The sequence below is a fragment of the Orcinus orca genome, chromosome 18 (assembly GCF_937001465.1).
Source record: "Orcinus orca chromosome 18, mOrcOrc1.1, whole genome shotgun sequence".
Lineage (NCBI taxonomy): Eukaryota > Metazoa > Chordata > Mammalia > Artiodactyla > Delphinidae > Orcinus > Orcinus orca.
In genome coordinates, this window is record NC_064576.1 from 40370010 (window position 1) to 40391169 (window position 21160).

At 33.9% G+C, this 21160-nt stretch overlaps 1 protein-coding gene and 1 long non-coding RNA gene across 3 annotated transcripts in view; one reads left to right on the top strand and one right to left on the bottom strand.

Moving 5' to 3' along the window:
- Window positions 1–21160, bottom strand: part of PCDH9 (protocadherin 9) — a 976450-nt gene that overhangs the window by 711916 nt on the left and 243374 nt on the right. The gene's annotated exons all lie outside the window — the stretch shown is intronic.
- The window catches only part of LOC125961928 (uncharacterized), a 33750-nt gene continuing 21523 nt past the window's right edge, over window positions 8934–21160 (top strand). Inside the window, exon 1 of the long non-coding RNA XR_007473063.1 lies at window positions 8934–9119. This is a non-coding gene — a long non-coding RNA (uncharacterized LOC125961928). The remainder of the gene's footprint in view (window positions 9120–21160) is intronic.

Genomic DNA, 21160 nt, shown 5'->3' on the forward strand with positions numbered 1-21160 from the left:
TTACCTCTTATTAAAGATCCTGTTAATAATACAATTTCTACCAACAGGAAAAAAAGTTCCCTGGTTGTTAATTTATTAATGGAATGCTTGCTATTCTATAAATTACAGCTTTCTATTTACTGAATGCAATATATCAATATGTCTATCCACTTTCTTGATTTGTCATAACGCTAATTACAAACATTACTAAATGTTTAAAAATAAACTGAAAGGGTAAAGTTAAAAATTAACATGGAACACCAGCCTAAAATTTGACATGATAAGCTTTATAACAGAAAATTAGTCCAACAGTAACTTATTTACCAATAACGATAACAAATCCCTTATATCAGTTCCTATAAAATACACGTTTTCATATAAAACATGGCTCCCAAGTACCAAAAATGCAGAATTACACGAAGAATATAAAAGTAGACATAAGTATTAGACTATAAAATTACATTATAATTCAATATTTAGTCATAAAAGTAAGATTGGAAGTAGACTTCTTTTCTGCTTTGGTTGAATTAGTTAAATATATGAAAGCTGTCTTCCAGGCCTACCTATACCCAGGGTCTCCCAGAAGGAAGACCACACTGCCTACTTACTCCATCTACCCCCTCCTCAGAAAACTCTGAGATCATTTCTACCACCTCTATCAAAACTAGTCTGCTTTCAGCACCACTCCCCCAAACACTGCTTTGTAAAGAAACAGTAAGTCTGTATGATTTAAGCAGAAATCTGGAGAAAAAAGAAAACACTTGAAATTCTTTAATCTCCCCCACAGCATTTCTTTCTTAATTTCAAGCAAAATTATTCTATAAGCAGGTTTTTTTTTTTTTATTAATAACAATGTGAACTCCTGGTCTTAATGTACATTTAGATCTACTGTATGTTCCATTTTTTGAAAAGTGAAATTTTCATTGAGGCTTTAAAAAGTTGAAAAACTTATCAGAGGATGAAAAGTAGCTTAATGGAGAAAGAGACAAGTTTATTTATGTTTATCAGTTAAGATTTCTACAAAAGTTCTGAAAAAGGGGTCATCCACTGATAGGGGGTGGAATCCCCCTCAGTGTAGAAGCAGGAAGTTAGGAAACAAATGATTTTTCTGGCTTCTCCAGTTCTTTCTCAGCAACTTTAGATGCATGATGATATTTCTTGCATGTAACAAATCAAATAGGGTAAATACAACCTTTTTTCTTTCTTGCATATAATAAGTCAGATGGAAGATTTATACCCCTCTTTTGTTTTCCTGAAATGGGTACTTCCCTTCTTCTCATAATTGCTTTTAAATCAGATGGTATGAAGATCATATCTTTGAGGTCAGATAGGTTTGAATTTAAAATCTTTTGGTCAAGTTAACCAGTTTCCTCATTTTTAAAATGGCAACAATATCTACCTCACAGGCTGTTGAAAGGTTTAAGTGAGATCCTAGAAGCACTCAGAAATTATTAGCTCATTTATTCAGGATTTACTATAGAGTAGTCATTATGCTATTTCTGTCTCTTGCTTTCAGTGTTTTACATGGATAAGTTGTTCAAATGCCTAAGTAGAAGAATGCACATCTGTTCGCAACATCTAGTATGTTTCAATTTCTTTATTGATATTAAAGAGTGATTCCCAAAAAGGGTGTTTTCAGACATATTTTTAGCCAGTGGGTACTTGCAACTTTGCAGTACATGACCAATTACATTGCATAGACACTGACAAGCTACTGTGGTTGTGTGTGTGTATGTGTGTGTGTATACATATAAATATAAAATGCTAGTTTTATAATCTGAACAATTTCTCTAAAAATAAATCCAGTTCCAACCTCTGCGAGTGACAATCAACAGAAGGGAAGAAAATGATTAACCAACAAAATCACTCAGGTAGTGAAACACCTTAGTCATCACTGGCATTTCAATTACCTAATAGGTCATCTGGGCACATACGTAACACTTTTGAAGACCAGAAATAGAGTTTTTCAAAGTGAAAACATATTTCCTTCAACTTCAGTTAAAATAATTCATGTTAAAGTTCCTCTCACTTAAAAAATAATTTATATTCTGTAAGAGATTGAGGATGGTAGTCATTTAACCTGTTGTTATTATGCTATACATGTGTATATATGTTATATACACATATATATATAATCATTCATGCAAAAATATGTCTGTGTATATTTATAAAATGGTGGGGGAGATTATCTACCTAAATATCTATCTATCTATCTATCTCCCACCCCTCCTACCATTAATTGCATGTTTGCAATTGCAACCCTGAAGTGAGACAAGAAGTACCTATTGCTTCATTGAAAAAGGGGCTGGGCAGGCAGGAGCATCCTGGCTCTTTCTTCCCCTTGCCACTGATGCAAGGAGTATATGTTCTGAGATGAATTAGACCATAGACTATGGTAGTTGGCTGAAATAACATAGTCCAATAATTTTATTAGAATATATGTTTAAGATAATGCAGATAGAAAATATTATATTGGCTTTCTCTGAATAATTGTATCTTATTTTCTAGTTTTATGCATGATCTAGATACCATGTGCCATATATTGCTTTATGTTGGTTACAATTGCATAATTTTATATTATGTTTAACATTATGTAATTTAACTGCAGGTAAACATAATTTGTTTCATCTTAGAAAGTTCAAAATTTTTCTTAATTTTCACTGTGTTCTAAGAAAGAAAACAATTCTAAATTAGGAAGAGCAACCAGAATTGATAAGAAATTTGCCTTGTAAAGAGTCTTCTGATTTGTTTTATTTGAAAAAAAACTCTTTTCCAAAAAGTAAATGTTTACTAAAATAAATAATGTTGTTTATGTCCCTTAATTAAATCTGCACTACCCCTCAGCCGATATGCTCTTAACCAGGCCCTAGTTAACTGTGTAGAAGAGGCTGACTGGTACATGATAAGAGGCCAAACCTTGGTAGCAACCTCTGGCTGTCGAGTCAGAGACACACATAGGTATAACCTCTGACTCTGCCACTTTAACACCAGGAGATTTACTTAACCACTAAAGCTTCACAAGCTAATGTGTAAATTGGAGATAAAGACAGTTCCTACTTCAAAGAGTTGTTGGAAGAATTAGGTGAGATAATTTGGGTAATGGCTAAAACAGGGACTGATAGCTTGAAAAATATTTGGGTATGAAACACAAACACACTCACCCAGCATCCCAGGTAGTCCTTTTATAATATGTCAGATCATGTTACCTTTATGCTTAATGTTCTGCAATAGCTTCTCTTCTCATAATAAAAATCTAAAGTTGGAATATGAACCTTCTACAAGGTTCTCCATGATTCAGTCCTTGCTGACTGTGACCTCAATTCTTACACTCTTTCCCTAATTATCTCATTCCTTGTTCCTGAAATAAACCAACTGAGTTCCTGATTTGGGCCATTGCACTGTCTTTCCTCCCAAACCATGAACATTTTTACCAGTTCCCCAACAACCTCTTCCCATGAGCCTTTGTATCTTCTTGGCTGACTTTTTCCTCATTTCTCATATCTGTTCAAATTTCATTTCATCAGAGACTTCTTTACTCACCTAATTCACATCTGTACCCACTATGTTGGCCTTTATCCACTTTCCTTGCTTTATGTACTTTTATGGCATTTTAAAACATTTGAAATGCTATTTACTTGTTTATCTCTTTATTGTTTGTCTCCCTCCAGTGGAATGTAAGCTCAGGGAGGAGAGGAATCTTTTTCCCCTTTGTTCACACTGCTTTTGGACAGTATACTGCATATAGGGAGATTTATTAAATATTTTCTAGATTAATTAATAAAACTAGTTGGCATTGTTAAGGTTTTAGAATTCCTAATGCCATCAATGAATTATCCAGGCTCAAAAACAGAATGTGGCAGATGTCCTCATGCAAAATACAATTATTTATTTATACTTGTAGAACTTCCATGAAAAACACACTTATAAGTAGGCTTGTATTAAATATTCTATAGTGTGAATATTAAACATTCTATAGTATTAATATTACTGAAATAACAGTAGTATGAAATAGGCTATTAATATATACTATATAAAGTAGCATAAAATTAATATAAAGTATTCTGTGAATATTGATGTTCATGCAAATGTGAAAACAATCATTAAAAATTTAATTCATAAAAATATTCTTGAGTAATAAGAAAACAGAATATAACTGTCACTATTCCATGATAAAAGTAATATAATAAAGCACTGATGGTAATTGGAACACTTTTTAAAATATAATGTATGAAGTAAATTATATATATGTAATCTAAAACAGCAAAAAGTAATTTCCTACATTCATTTTCATTATAAAAGCACTCCTGTTTGTTTCTCATTCCTTTAGTGAGATAAATTACAGCATTTGTTATTTTTGTACATCACACATTATCAGAGTTAGGAAGGATGACTCCACTCCTGGCCTTAAAGGTGGCCCCCCAGCTGCCTTACAAATCCACATACTCATACTCCTTACATGCTGGTTGATTTAAGGATAGATGCATAAACTAAGCATAAGCCAATCTACACGTGGCATCCATTCACACCACTGATATTTCAGGGTGAACCAATGGACTTACTTGGTCTAATCAGCAGGAAGCCTAGGACTTGGGCTTGATGCTCTTGGAGCATGCTCTATGTGAGGTCAAGAGCTTTCATAGAACTTTTATTACTATGAGAGAAACCAACGGCTGTATATATCTTAAGACAAAGCAAAGATGAACAAAGAAAATGGCAGAAATACGGAGCAGAATTCCTGATCAAATCATAGCTGAAGCCTGTACCTCCTATTTTTTCAGATAAGGAGAGCAAACATATTTTTTTGTTTGTTTGTTTAGGACAGTCTTGGGTTTTTTGCTGCTGACAGCCAAGAGTATCTACCAAATTACCATGACATCCTGTATGTTTTAAAAAATATGTAAATTAAGAAGTTGCTTCAGAGCTGCAGATTAACTTGAATAGGATTCCTGCCAGAATTGACAGTGCCATCCTGTAACATACAGAGATGTATCTAAAGTAGCATGTTTGCATTTCTTCACATATATATATTTACATTAAAATCATGTGTTAAGTAATAGAAGGGAAAAGATATCCCATTGTTTATAATGAAATGTTTTCTGATTCTTATGAATTATTCTTTTCCTTAGGTACTAAAGATTCTGCTCAGAGTTGTTATTACCTTTAAAGAAAATAATTTTTAAATGTAATTTTGTATATTTGTCAATTTACATATTATTTACTGTAATAAAATGCTTTGTTCCCCTTCACTATCCAGCAGAGTTGGGTAACTTTAAAAAAAAAAAAAAAAAAGCTCATTTTCAATTTATGAGAAACATAGTGAGTGTGTGAGAGGTTAGGTGTTTGTGGACAAAAACAAAAAGGAAAGGAAAGATAGGTAATTAGGCAAATATAAATGGTTTTTAGATCATTCATTGCTTTATTTTATCCTTCTTTTGAGAAGGTAATGGGAACTGATTGCATTCTCAGAATTACTAGAGATGCAGCAGATGGTTTTAAAAATATTCTCAAATTAAAACGAGTTTAGCATGTGCTCTGGCAACAGAAATCATAAAACTTTATACATTCAGTCTTGTTTTCGCTGATGTAATCTAATGTAAATAAGAATTACATTTTATTGAAAAGCTACTTTTTGCAAAAGTTCTTATACTCAACACCATATTCTAATAAGTACCAACTAAATAAACAAGAGAAAAATGCTCATAATTTTAGATATTCTGCTATTATCTTTACATCCTTTTTACACATTTATGTTATGCAAATAAATATTCATACTAAGTAACAATCGAAATTTCATGAAGACAGATGTAAATAAAATTGTAACTTTATCAAATATTAGACTAGGGTTGAGAAAACCTCTTTACTAGCTGACGAGCAAAGAACAAAGAAATTATTAACTTTTAATTTTTTAAGTGGTTGGAATATTATTTACCATCCTCTAGTGTTGCTTTAAGGATTAGGTAAATCAGGGTTTCCCTGGTGGCGCAGTGGTTGAGAATCTGCCTGCCAATGCAGGGGACATAGGTTTGATCCCTGGTCAGGGAAAATCCCACATGCTGCAGAGCAACTAAGACCGTGTGCTACAACTACTGAGCCTGCGTGCTGCAACTACTAAAGTCTGCATGCCTAGAGCCCGTGCTCCGCAACAAGAAAAGCTACCTCAATGAGAAGCCTGCACATCACAACAAAGAGTAGCCTCCGCTCGCCACAACTAGAGAAAGCCCATAAACAGCAATGAAGACCCAACACTGCCAAAAATAAATTAATTTATTAAAAAAAAAACTTTAAAAAGAAAAGAATTAGGTAAATCAGACATTTAAGTATTCATGAAAATTGTCATATCCTTTTAAGATATCTATAATCTACATTTTCAAACAAACATCATCTTTTCCACCTCTTGAGTATTTTCATAACAAAGATTCACATGTGATACAACAGGAAAATACACACTGACTTGAGTGCTCAGGGAAAGTTACTTCTAGAGTTTTTCATGTTTGATTGCCTAGGAAAAACTACTGAAACAATCTAGCCTTTAGTTTTCTCATCTGTAAAACAGGCGAGGAAATATTTGGATCTGATAAAAGCTAAGATATTTTTCAACCGTCTAATTCTAAAATAGAACCACCCATTGGTTGGACTCAAGAAAGTTAATGACAGAAATAAAATCTACTTATAATGAATTATGAAGGGAGTAATTTAACTATAACTGAAATTGAGTAACAAAATTATGTCACCAAAAAATTTTAAATGTTTTCTTTCAGCAAAACAACAATTGATAATTATCTCATAAAATGTCTTAGTTGTATATTTTCTCACTAATTTTAGTGATTAGGCTTTTAGTCATTTCCTGTACTATTCCCAAAGGTTGATTTGAAAAGTCTTCTATGTAAGTGGACCCTCCCCCACACTCCTGTTCCAGCTCTGTTGGTATCTGCTTGTTCTTCCAACTTGCCAGGTGAGTCCCAGCTTCAGGTTACTTACACTTCTTATTTCTGCCTGGAACCTTCTCCTCCAAATCATTGCTTGCCTAGATCATTCAGATCTCAGCTCAACTCTCACATTATACTGTCTCTAAGTGTATCTTTTGCATAGTGCTTATTATAAGATGAAATCATTTTGTTTGTGTATTTGCTTACTTGTTGTTTGTTTTCTTTACCTTGACAAGAATATATATACTCTCTGTTTTCTTTTATTATAGTGCCAAGATCAGCCCCTGGCAATAAAACCTATCATTGTGGAAGGAATATAAAAGGGCATTTGGTCATTTCTAATATATAAAAAGCTAAATGATTTTTAAAATAATGTAAAGTTAATTCATTCATATTTAATAAGTGATGATGAAGTTACATATTTAAATTGTTTCCATAATTTGGCCTATGAACAAGTAGCTATGCCTAGTAAAATGCATTGTATATATAGTTAAATCTTATACATGTGTTTTTTCTTTGGAAGCTTATTTGAAATTTCAGGCATTAACAAGACCGAAGTGGTCTTCTTTTTTATCCTTAGACTGTATCAAAGTTCACAGGCTGTAGTTCCTTTTGATTTCTACAAGGCATCAACATAGCTTATTTGCATGACTGATTATAAAATTTACTTATTCATTGAATGATGCTCAGCTGCTGTACTGTTCAAGCTCTGTAATAAGAACTGCAGGCTGACTAACAATAGATTATCATTCCTCTACTACAAAAGCATGTAAATTAGTAAAATGGATGTTTAGTTGTGTTTGTGTGTTTGTATGTTGGAGGTAGGTGTATTTTGCTCTTCCATTTCAGTGCATTGTTACACACTTTTATACAATCTGGAGGGAAAAAAACAAGTGTAGACAAAAACAAGTGTAGTCAATCCTATCCATAAATCCTCATCTGGACAATAGCCACTATATCCATTTGCTTAGCCATGAATATGACCGAAAATATCATATATTCACATATTGTCTATTTTTTATCGGTAAGGCCTCTTCATTACATCAACCAAAACAGGAACATAAGAGTTTCTTGGATTTCCTTTGACACCTTATGAATAAATGATCATGACAAATTCAAATGAGTAAATTATTTTTCATTCAGGGCAAAAAGTTTAGGATAACCTGATACTACCTTTAAGATGTGTTATTGGAAATAAACGAAGTCTAAACACTAGATAGTCCATTTACATAATCGATGGGAGAGGAATGACCTTTAGCTACTCATTTTCTTAGGAATTTAATTTAACTAATATCTTATTAAAATTTCTATAAGAAACTTCATAATGATTTCTGATAGATTTTTAGGGGTACTAAAACCATATGGTTTTAGTGTTCAAAATAAACATACAAACAATTGTATAATAGAAATAGAGAAAAAGTAAATATGCAGACCAATAGAGCATGATTCCATTATTATAATATGAATGTATACATAATAAGTGGTATATATTTATATTTATATCAATATATAGATATATATCACAGGTTGGAAAATTGAAGGAATAATTCAAATTAAACTATTAACAGAGCCTACCTCCACAAATGGCATTGGAGAGGGAAGAGACTTTGATCTTTAATTTCCACACTTCAGTTTTACATAGATTTATTACAATGAACGTATATTGCTTTGCAATTTAAACAAACTTTAAATGAACTTAAAAAGGACCTGTGATTTATATTTTGTATTTTTCCATTTTATTCTTTCAATGTGTGTTTTGTAATATGTATACAGTAGTCCCCCCATCTCTGGTTTCACTTTCAGAGATTTCAGTTATTCTTGGTCAACCTCACTCCAAAAATATTAAATGGAAAAACCCAGAAATAAACAATTCATAAGCTTTAAATGCATGCTGTCTTGAGTAGAGTGATAAAATCTCACACTGATCCACTCCACCATGCCCAGAAGTGAATCACCCCTTTGTTCAGTGTATCCTACCCGTTAATCACTTAGCAGTGGTCTTGATTATCAGATCGACTGTCACAGTATCACAGTGCTTGTATTCAAGACACCGTTATTTTACTTAATAATGGTCCCAAAGTGCAAGAGTAGTTATGCTAGCAATTCAGATATGCCAAAGAGAAGCTGTGGAGTGCTTCCTCTAAGTGAAAAGGTGAACGTGCTCAACTTAATAAGGAAAAAAAAAATCCTTTGTGGAGATTGCTAAGATCTACGGTAAGAGTGAATCTTCTATTTGTTAAATTTTGAAGAAGGAAAAAGAAATCTGTGCTAATTTTGCTATCTTACCTCAGGTTGAAAAATTATGGCCACAGTGTGTGAAAGTGCTTAGTTAAGATAGAAAACTCATTAAATTTTTGTTACTTACAAACATAACATATTTTCACAAAAGATATTTTGAGAGAGAAAGAGACCACATTCCCATAACTTTTATTACAATATTATAATAGTTCTTATTATTAGCTGTCATTGTTAATCTCTCACTGTACCTAATTTATAAATTAACCTTTATTATAGGTTTATATGTATAAGAAAAAACATAACATGTATAGGGTTCTCTACTAACTGTGGTTTCAGGCATCCACTGGGAGTCTTGGAAAGTATCCCCACAGATATGCGGAGACTACTGTTATTTCTGAGCTTCTTGGAAACATTTGAACTAGAGTTCTTTTAATGACTCCAAGGTTGTGTTGGTATTTTTCTGCAGCATGTATGTGAAAAATCTGAGCCCAGCTTCCTCTCCTGTTTATAAACACTCAGAGGACCCTGGTGTGAGCAGTGACATTATTATATTGTTTGATAGCACATGCTGTTGATACATTAATTGCTTTGTTGACTATTTTAAAAGTTTATGACCTCATCTACATTGCAATTTGACCTTGTTTTGCACTTTTCTAGTGAATCGCCGTATTCAACAACCTACATCATGTGAATTATAACAATAAATTTACAAAATGTAAAAAGAGTCAGATGATATGCACCTCATTATTATTTTAATCAACTAAATCATCGGTAGGCAGGATTTATATTACAAAAAACTGCATAACCGTAAAACTGTGTTGCTATAGCCTCATTATTAGAAAAGATGCTCCACTTTTTTAAAGTTTAATTTTCTTTTAAATAATAATTACCAGATGATTGAGCCAGGCATACTCATGGTTTAAAATGAGAGAATTGGCTCTAAAATTTCAATTTTAAATAGAGATTTTGTTTGAAAACATCAAATAAATTAAGAATGTGCTCCCTGATAACATAAATATCTGTTCAAAAAATATTCTTAATGGAATTCTTATTTGTAAAACCTGAGTAGAGACCTAAGCTTCCCAAGAAATGAAAGATGATTGGAAAAGGCACAGAAGTTAAATGAAGCTGTGAAAATTTGGTTATAATGCAAGATGAAAATAAAATTTTATATCTTAAATGTAATCTGTATCTTAAAGGTGGTCTGATATTTATACAATAAAATCTCACATAAAGCAGTTTTGCCAGTTTCCTCTTTCCCATTCCACTCTCAAAATTCCAAGAAAAAAAATTTTTTAAAGAGTCCCCACACAGTTTCTCCCTCTCTAGGCACCAATGGTAAGTTTGTGAATTTTATGTTCTAAAAAGAGGTAGGAGAACGTATTACATTCCATGACAGAAAGGATGACACAGACTGTTGGGATATTTATTGAATCTTCATTATTGGAGAGTACTGTTCTATATAGTACTCTGAGTGCTTAAAAATGGTTTAGAAGGGAGAACACACAAAATATTTCCCATATGAGATGTAAATGAAGGAACCCGGCAAGAAAACAAATGAAAGAATGAAGAAAAAAATAGTGGAAATTATAATTTCAGCCCTAGATGCAATAGGGGCAATTATCTCGTCCTGCTTCTTTTTACAGATGAGGAAATGAATGCCCAGAATCATTAGATGACTCGTGAACAGCTTCACTATTAGTGGGAGTGCAAGGGTGATCTAAACTTAAGAAAGAGGTCTTGTAACTACTCATCCAGAGTTTCGTTACTGATTGCAGTTTCAGAGAAGTCTATGGGGAGCCATTCAGGGCAAATAAATGGTGTGCAAATCTGCTGACATGAAAGAGATGCTCACATGCAGCAGACTTTGTTGGAGCACAACATACACACTATATACCAAGCAACAGTGAGGCTGCTAAGGGGACAGGTGAGTTTTAGAGAAGGGATTTTTGAGGGGCAAAAATTAAAGATCTGCACTTGTTTCCCAATCATGCTGAATAAGTACTGGTGTAAATATCCTATATGTTGCAAATCATGAACTGATTGTGATTCTAATTGAAATAACATGGAGCCACTGGAATGTGGACTATTTTAAAATTCATATTCTAATTAGTTTATGGATATCACTTGTTAAAGTAGCTAGAAATGTTTTACGTACCTGATCTACCGCTATCCCAAATGATCTTATGAAATAAGAGTCACATGGCTATTAGAAGCAGACAATATCCTTAATATAGAGATTGTAGTCATTAAATAAGCTACTATTTAATTTCATCTTTCCAACGGTTTGCTTTCTATGGTCTTACAAATACAATTACTTAAGAAACAGACTAAAATTTATTCCTCAACTAATGTTATCAAGTAATGAATGCCACTTCCTGATTGTAGAAATGGCACATTATGAAATTACTCCATGCTCCTAAGTCTTTGTTCACTCAACCTTTTTACCATAAAGACTTTCATCTCAGCTTCAGCTCTAAATCACTTTATTCATGAATAATGGACTAACAATCCTGCATATTTGTGAATTATTTTAGATATCTAAATTATTGTTAAAATTTACATTCTCACTTCATGTAACAGAGTGCCTAACTGACTATGCACTTGATATAGCAGTCACTTCCTCAGACTCTCACAGAATATTAAAGAACATGGTGAGTCATTAGCACAATGGGGACATAAACAATTGAACAAGGAGGAATATTCTTCAGACTGGAAGCATTTTCACCTGCATTGTAGAAAAATTCAAATTTACACTCGTGCTAGACGCCCAGGCTGTTTCCTTAGTAGAAACAAATAAAGTGCTGTATAATAGCACAATTTAAAGATGGATGAAAAATAATAATATTTCAAGACATAGCAGTTAATAAATGTGTCACCAACTTTTTTTAGCTAAAAAAGTTATTATTTTTAAAGGAAGAAGAGGTGTTGGGTTTTTTTTTTTGTTTGTTTTCTTTTGCTTTTCTGTTACTGCTTGCAAAGTTTTCTAATTCAACAAACATTGATAATCGTCCAGTGAATGGGGCCATTAATTTAAAGGCTAAACTGAATGAGATTTAAAATAATAGTCATGTATATCCTTGTATCTTGAGAGGTAAAATAAGACAAAGTTTTAAATCCCAGAAGATTTTAAACAATTAGAAACAGTAAACCCCAAGCATTGGCTTTGCCTGGATTGGTGAAAACTTGTGTGACACTACTTGACAGTCCATCATTTCCCTCTTCTTTTCCTTTTCCTCAGAAGAATATAGCATTTGTGACACGGTTAGCAAATGTGAGAACCAAATCAATATCAAACACAGATTCAGTAGTAAATAAAACTGATAAAACTTCTCATTTATGTTCAAAGAAAACCTACATTTCTGAAGAGTGTAGATGTCTCCACACTTGATATCTAACAATATTATACTAAGATCTATGCCTATTTATATTTGATATTTTCATATCCATTGGATAACTGATACAGTTTCCATCTTCCAACTTCTACTCATCCTAATTATGATTAAAATTTTTGATATTTTTCATTACAAAGAAGTACTTTTTCTAGTCAAGAATAAGTTCACTACAGAGAATATCTAAAAAATAGGTTTTGGCATTTATCTCTCCATAAAGTTTGTTTTTTCTTGTTATTGCTTAATGTTAATTTTCCTTTCCAGAAGACCCATCTGAAATATTTTCAATATTAATATGCTTTTTTAGTATGCTCCTGACTCCAGTTTGTCAGTTATGTATATCATCTGGACCAGAGTTCATAATATATTTTCTTATTCCTTTTTCTATAAGTGCTCTGAATCTGTCTACCGTCCATAACTTGTCTGCATACATGACAAAATCAAGTTGGAGCTGCAAGACACCAGCAGGTATAAACTCAGTTTTGCAAGACCAATCCATTCATATCTAAAAACTATTGTGAGAAGAACGATGAGACACATTTTTTCCCATCACAATGGACAACAGCAAGGCTAAATGTCCTCATGAAGTATTTCAACATGTATCTCAAAACCAAAGTGTACCCTTACCAAAAGGGTACTCCCTAGGAAGAAATACATATATAAGAATCATAAAAGACTTCAGAAAAAAATTACTTTCTCTAGTTACCCACTTTTTAAAAAATGCATACTTTTGATTTACTCTTATTTAATAAACTTATCATTCTTTATTATTTCAGTTTAGCTCAAATTTAATTTATTCGTTGTAATTTCGCTTGACTAACTGCTTTTCAATTCCATTAACATTTTCACCTGAACTCAAGCCTGGGAATTAATTTCAAGTGAAGATTAACAATGAGGTTGACTTGAAAACAAACAAAATAACAAAATCCCAAAACTCAAACCAAAATAAAGTCTTCATCAGAGGTAAAGAAAAGCATACTTTCACAAAGAAAATAAAATGCTTTTCATAAGGGAAAATACTAGTCTTTCATGAAGGAAAATAATAAATTTCACTAGCATAAATATAAATAGAAATAAGACCAAGAGGCAATGTCAAAACTGATTGGGGCATAATCCTTGAAGTTTCATACCTTAACATTTAATTAATGTTAAATGAGAAGTTTCATACTTAACATTTCATAAGGCAGTTAAATAGATGATTATGATAAAGTATATTTTTTCTTTTCTAAAAATTTTATTGCAGTATAGTTGATTTACAGTGTTGTGTTAATTTCTACTGTACAGCAAAGTTGTACATATATATATATTCTTTTTCATATTATTTTCCATTCTGGTTTATCACAGGATATTGAATATAGTTCCCTGTGCTATACAGTAGAACCTTGTTGTTTACCCATTCTTTATATGGTAAAGGATATTTTTTATTTAATATCACTTACAATTTGATGGAAGTTTTAAGTCTCCATGTGACAGAATAAGCTTTGTTTTTGCTTAACACTGAAAGGAGCCGCAAACTCCAGATTTTTAGAAATATATATTAAGATGATAACCAGTGAGCTCTACATATATATTTTATGACTTTTGATTAATCAATGAGCAGATTATAACCTGAGATTCAGGGGAAGAAAGGAGGCTAATATCCCCATAGGAAAACAAATGCTTTGATCATCTAATGATACATTCCCTCATCAAATATTTTCTGAGCATCTACTGTGTTTTACATAGTATATGAGGATTTGTGATACAATGGGGGAAAGACATTGTAGCTGTCTCAAGAGCAGTCAGGGATCTAACTTGATACTGCTGAAACACCCCCTCCAGTGGAGTCAGGCAATTTGACATGCTTATGAAGCAATCAGAGACGCTGCTTGTTTCCTTGGCAGTGCACCAACCTAACTATATCTGAGTACTGTTCTTTTCTTTTACTCTTGCACCTCATTGGTGATATTAATTCATTTATTCTTTAATATCTCATCACACTCTTAGAAGATGAGCTCTTTTAATTTCAGAGCCAGTATCTGTTTCCACTTCACAGCCCCCTGATATTCTTAGTTGGATACAGTGGGTGGTACAAAACCTTGCTTAATTAATGGCTTATTCCAGATATAAAGGCTTGGATGACTTTGAACTAGTCACAATAACAGGCTGAATTGATAAAAATGCATGCCCCAAAAGACAAAAGACAGAACAGGTGAGAAAATAGGCGAATTAATTTCATCATCAAGAATCTCCTAGGGCCAAAGTATACCATTATTCTTGCCTATCAGTTGTCTTTATGAGGATGTAAATCAGAGCTATAGAGTAAAAGTCTCTGACCACTTAAGAGTCTTGATTCAAAAAAAGTCCAGAATGGACTACAGCTAAAATGTAAAAGAGTGGCAAAGGAGAAAACACATCTACCATTGAAGGAAGTATCTACCTGTAAAGAAAATATTTTACATTAAAATTTAGATGTTAAAGTTTAGATTTCCTCTGAAATAAACTCTAATAAGGACATCAGTAATTTTCAGTCTTCATGAAATACCTTTCTCTGTATTGCTTATACTAGATATTATTTAGTAAAGAGTGATTCCAAAAAGAAGTTCCCATTAAAAATGTTCAATCAGTGTTTAGTATGTTGCATAATTTGTAGTAGCCATCTGTGGCTAGCCATCATTCAGAAAAATTGAATGAACCAATCAATGTATAAAAACTGGAAAATGATTAACCAAGGAAATAGTTTTGTTTATTTTCCTGATTTACCTGATATTTACTTTGTATGCTGAATATAGAAAAATAAGACCACATCAATAATTCTGTCTATAAATAAACATTTGCAGGTAGTGGTCTTGGCTGAATTTCATTTGAGGAAAGATTTAAGTTAGATGAATTACTGACATAGTCTTTGTTCAGAAAGTCTTTGTTCAGAATAATCTGAGACATGGCTATGAAGTAAGAGTAACCATTTCAGAAAGCCAAGTTTTTAGTACAATGATGAGAAACATTACTTGAAAGAGGGTAGCTCCTCTGCTTTTTACCTAAAGCTTCTCACTTGTACAACAGCTGATAGGGAAAGTGACTCTCAGAGTTGTAGTTACTGTCGTACTTCTGTCCTTCCTCACACCTTGGCTTGAAATGCAAAACAGACAAGGGAAAGCTGGAGAGGGTGGGAGGGAAGAAATCAACCAGTAAATAAGCTGTGAGGGAGCCTGCTAAGAACTCTGATTTTATATATTTTTTTAAAAAGTTACATATATTATAATTACATGTAAAACATTTCCAATGGTCTAAAACAAAAGAGATCAGAATTCTACAATCATTCAATTATATGGAGTTCCTTTAGAAGCTAGGGACAAACTGGTTGTTTGTTTTGGTTTTTGTTTTTAATGGTCTGTGTCACTTGTACCAGCCAAGCACCAGTTGGGAGAAGACAAAGCACATTAGTTGTTTTAGCAGAGAGAATTTAACATAGGAAATTGTTAACCAGATGTTGGAGGGCTAGAAAGTCAAATTTTAAAAATGAGAAAGAAGAAAGAAAGAAAAGGAAAAGAAAGAAAAAAGACACAGAGGTAACATAGTTATGAGTGACTGTGGGAAGCAACAAACACCTATACAGCTTCAGACACAAAGGAAGAGCTTGGGGTTATCAGAAATGGGAGCCTGGCAGAGGGCCCCACAGAACTGGGCCTCAGACTTCAGAAGAGAGGACACTGCCTGGCTACTCCTGGTAACTCCAAGGTGGGGCAAAGAGACTGATTCTCGGTTGCTAAAAAAAACACTGCAACCAAGAAAGGGCTGCGGTTGCTGCCAGGGTGAACTGTCATTGCTGCAGGACAAGGAAAGGAAGAGCCAGAAAAGAAGGAAGCCACAGTTTCCCTCCACCTTGCCAGCCAGCCTCCCTCTAGTGTACCCTACTGGCCAAGAGAAAATGCAGTTCGCAGAGCCCCCATCCAGGAATCACAAAGCTGGTCTGAAGCTGGAAGATAACAGCTTAATAACCAGCACTGAAGTTTAATCAAGGAAATTGGGATGTGATAACTGATAAGATTCCTTTCATTTTAAATCATTATATTATTTCTGTGGAAAAACTTGAGCTGAGGTCCTCACTCCAGAAATAGCACAGATCATGTCCAGAGGCTTGGTGGTTGAGGACTTCTGAGAGAAAGAGAAAAGATGAAAATTTTCAAAGCACGATTTTGTTATCTGATCTCCCTTTTTGAGTCTCCTTTGAAAAGAATCACTTCCTGGGTCATTCAGTGACATTGTCTACAAAACTGTACTGACTATATACCTTACTCTACACTGTATATAAATATAGGCTAAAACCACATAGGGCCTAGCTATATTTAGTATGCCCCACTTATCACGGGAGAGTTAATTTGTACATTCATCTTTTAAAACTAATAATGAATTTCTAAAACCTTTTAAACAGGCTTAAGTTTTGTAATCCATTTATTGAACATGCCTGCAATGAAAAATTAATTATTAAACGAGTGCCTTGGGAAGACATCAGCAGCCTTGTCACCCATACACTAGATTGATAACATGTCAATTCTCAGACCAGGTAGGGAGCTGACAACTCTCAAATTTAAACCTGGAAGGGTAATGCTAAGCATGTCATAGCATAAGTCACATTTTTAATTTATTTTTTATTAAATGTTAGATAGAATAAATTCATTCATGCCTCTCAAACTCCACCTGATTAAATGAGCTGGCACCTTTTCAAATGTAAAGCATGTTACAACTTCTCAAGGGCATCAGAAACGCTGAAGCATAAGACAACGGTAAATACAAAAGGCAAAAGAGGTGGACAGTGATGTATGCACAAGCACCACAGGCGAAGTGAGGTTTTTGAAAATGCTGAGGCTAATAAAACAAGGGCAGCACGTTCCCCAAGTGGTAAATGCACCTGCAGGCAGAGGCTCTGCTTGAGCACTGGTGCATCAAAGTGTCCACCATGAAGGTTGGGAAAAAAAAAAGAAAGAAACAGAAGGGAGCAGCTGTAATCAATTTTCAAACCTTAAGTTTTGGGGTTGGGTAAGAAGTTAGAAGAATTTTTCAATATTTGTGTCAGTTCTACCCTTTAATTTTGCAAAGTGAAGATGGTTTCCAGTGACTCTAAAGGAGAAAAGAACATCTGTTATATTGTGTGTACCTGCAGCTTCTTGAACTCTTCTTCCAGACAGAGCTCAATCTCATTTTATAAAATGATTGAGAAATAGTTTATATCAAACATATTCAACCAGGTCAGAGAAAACAAATCATCCAGATTATTGCTATCTAAAAATGCTCTGATCTACTGAATGCAAAATAAGAGACTGAATGAACTAAATGATGATTACTTAGACCTCTTAGATGATTATTATTGTGCCACAATAGGTGAAAAAAAATAAAGAACATCTTCACAGTACATTACTTCACAGTATGTAATCCCCACTCATTTTTTTTTTCCAGTAAACAATTATTTCCTATTTACTTATTTACTGGGCTAATGGGCTAAAATCTGTGGAAGATGCAAATATGTGAACAATACTGTCTGGCCTCACAGAGCTTTTTATTTAAGAGGAAGATATGGCTAAGGAGAATTTTAAGTCTTATCTGAGAGGCACAAGAAAAGTGCAATACAAACCACAGCTTGGGTCCTCAGAGCAAATTCATCAAGAGAGGGTATTTTGAGCTGGACATTGTACTGAATGTTACTATGTTCCAGGCAGTTGGGATACATGGGCGAATGGTCACAGCCCTGTTCTTGCAGAGCTTACATTCTAGTGAGTGAAGGCAAATGATTTACAATAGTCACAGTAAAATAAGTAAATTATATGGCAAGTTAGGTAAAGGATTTTACAGAAGATTCAGTATAAAATTGAAAATTACCTAAGTTTTTAACTGGAGTCAAGTGGAGAGGAAAAGAGAAGGAAAAAGTGGTAACATAAACAGAGATGTGCTTTGAAGTGGTGATTGAATTAGATTAAATGTGGAAGAGATGGGAGCTGATTAATAAGCTGGTAAATATTCACTACAATAGATAACACAGACCTCGTATCGGATTATGAGATTGAAACATGAAAAATGGATATCCAAAAGAAACTTACCCATTCATTCACTGAAAACCAAAAAAAGTCATAATATTAAGGCTCAATTCAAAACAAAGACAACATAAAAACCAAACAAAGACTTCAATCAATCATCACTAACTCTAACATAAACCAAGAAAAACCAGGACTCAAGTTCTTTGCAATCTATACCAGCTTCTTTTTATTCTTTTTTATTTTTTTAAAAATCTTCATTGGAGTATAATTGCTTTACAGTGGTGTGTTAGTTTCTGCTTTATAACAAAGTGAATCAGCCATCTTCCTTTAACTGTAACCATTTCCCCAGCCCACTATGCTTTAGAACACCATGCTGTCCAAACAAACTGGTTTTTGAACAAACCCAACCCTCTGCCTGGGTTCAGGCTATATTATTTATTCTTTTATACTCAGTCTGGCAAACTCCTACTTACCCTTCAAGGCCCAGTTCATATGTCCTTTAATCTCTAAATTCAATTAATTTTGCCTTAGATGTCAAGCAAGGTTGAGATACAGGTTTCAGAGTAAGCAGCAAATAGGAGAAATGCTGATAATAGATGAAAGTAGCAAAGGAAGAGCATATAAAAAAATATACGGGGCTTCCCTGGTGGCGCAGTGGTTGAGAGTCCGCCTGCCGATGCAGGGGACACGGGTTCGTGCCCCGGTCCGGGAAGATCCCACATGCCGTGGAGCGGCCGGGCCCGTGAGCCATGGCCGCTGAGCCTGCGCGTCCGGAGCCTGTGCTCCGCAGCGGGAGAGACCACAGTGGTGAGAGGCCCGCGTACTGCAAAAAAAAAAAAAAAAAAAAAAAAAAAAAAAAAAAATATACGAACAGAGCTGACCAAACTCATTTATACTTCTAAAGTATATGATGTCCTCACAAGTTTCTTTTACATTCTTTGAACTTTTAAATGAAATAAACTTACTTCTAAAGGAATAAGTAGCTTGATATCATTTCCATTCTTCAATCATATTTCTGAGAGAATAAATTTCACAAGAAATAAAATCAAATTCTCTTTGTACAGAAGGAAACTAATAACATTCTTAATTTTTATCAATGTTAAAAAGTGGATTTTAGACTTAACTCATGACCTATTGATTTTATTCAGTGTTTCTAAACAGTTTTAAGCTAGGACACAAATATCCAAAGAATGTCCTAAAGTTAAAAATATTAAATTTCTGATACTTTTAAAGTGATAAAAACATTTATAAAAATAATATATTTATTGGTATTATTGATTTTCATTTTTTGAGTACTTATATGACCTTGTCATATTTCTGAGTACTTGATATCCTTTACTCATTTACAAAGTGATAGGTGAAGTGTAGCTTTTATAATTACCCACATTGTACAAAAGATTAAACTAAGATTTAGGCAGAAAACTTCCCAGAAGTCACATAGCTAATAAGTTCAACACACAGCTAAGTCTGTCTCAACTAACCTTATTTTCCAACTATAGAGCTGATAAGCTATTTTTTGTAATCACCATACTCAAATAAAAGTGGGAGATTTGATGGTTGAACTAAGGTTCAAATGTACAGGTATTGTGTTTCTATTGATCACATTGGTTAGAATAAAACAGCAAAATAATTTCAAAACTGTGTAAACCATTGAAAATTTGTGCCATAAAATTTTAAGAATTATGTTCCTGAAAATTATTTCACCGGACACAAAAGAACAAGAGTAGAAGCTATGTTGTGCTGCCGGTAATCCAAGTTTTAGTTTCTTACTGTAAACAAAACAAGGGTAGAGAAATCCCAAAATGGGAAAAGCCATGTCTTGTTCCCTGGCTGGCATGGTCTGAGAATGCTCTTGGTACAACATTCTAAGTACCTAGGAGAGAATGTCAATCCCCTTGGTTTAATTAGGACCAGAGTTTGGCTGTGACTGAAAGACAGAGAGAAGGCAACATGGGATCTAAGAAGTAGGAGGAACAGACAGGGCCGTGTACTCCTCATGGGATAGAGGGGACAGGGGAGTCCCCCTTGGTAACACTGAATCCCAGGTACCCTGCTCAAGAGATTAATCTTCCAGAGACAGCTAGAAGACATTCCAAAAACATGGATGCATTTGATATACTAAGCTTTTTAAGCTTTTACTTCCTACTCTCCTGGTTTTAATTTCTATCAACACAGGTGACTATTCTGCAGGAAGCTTGTAAAACTTCAGCTATTGTCAGGAAGATTTTTCAGCTTATTTATTATGCCTCCAGGTTCATGTACAAAATTAATGTATGTTTCTCCTGTATTATATCATTTGTAATATAAATATTTATTATTTGAAATAATGCTGAGAAATTGTTCCCATTGTCCCCAGAAACAGTTAGAACCAAAAAAGTAGGAAAGTTAGATTTTTCTGTAGAATGTCTGTATTTTCAGAATTCCTTGAAGTAAGTATTTGTAAAAGATTCAAAATATTTAGTTTTGGGCTTCCCTGGTGGCGCAGTGGTTGAGGGTCTGCCTGCCGAAGCGGGGGACGTGGGTTTGTGCCCCGGTCCGGGAGGATCCTGCATGCCGTGGAGCGGCTGGGCCCGTGAGCCATGGCCGTTGAGCCTGCGTGTCTAGAGCCTGCGCTCTG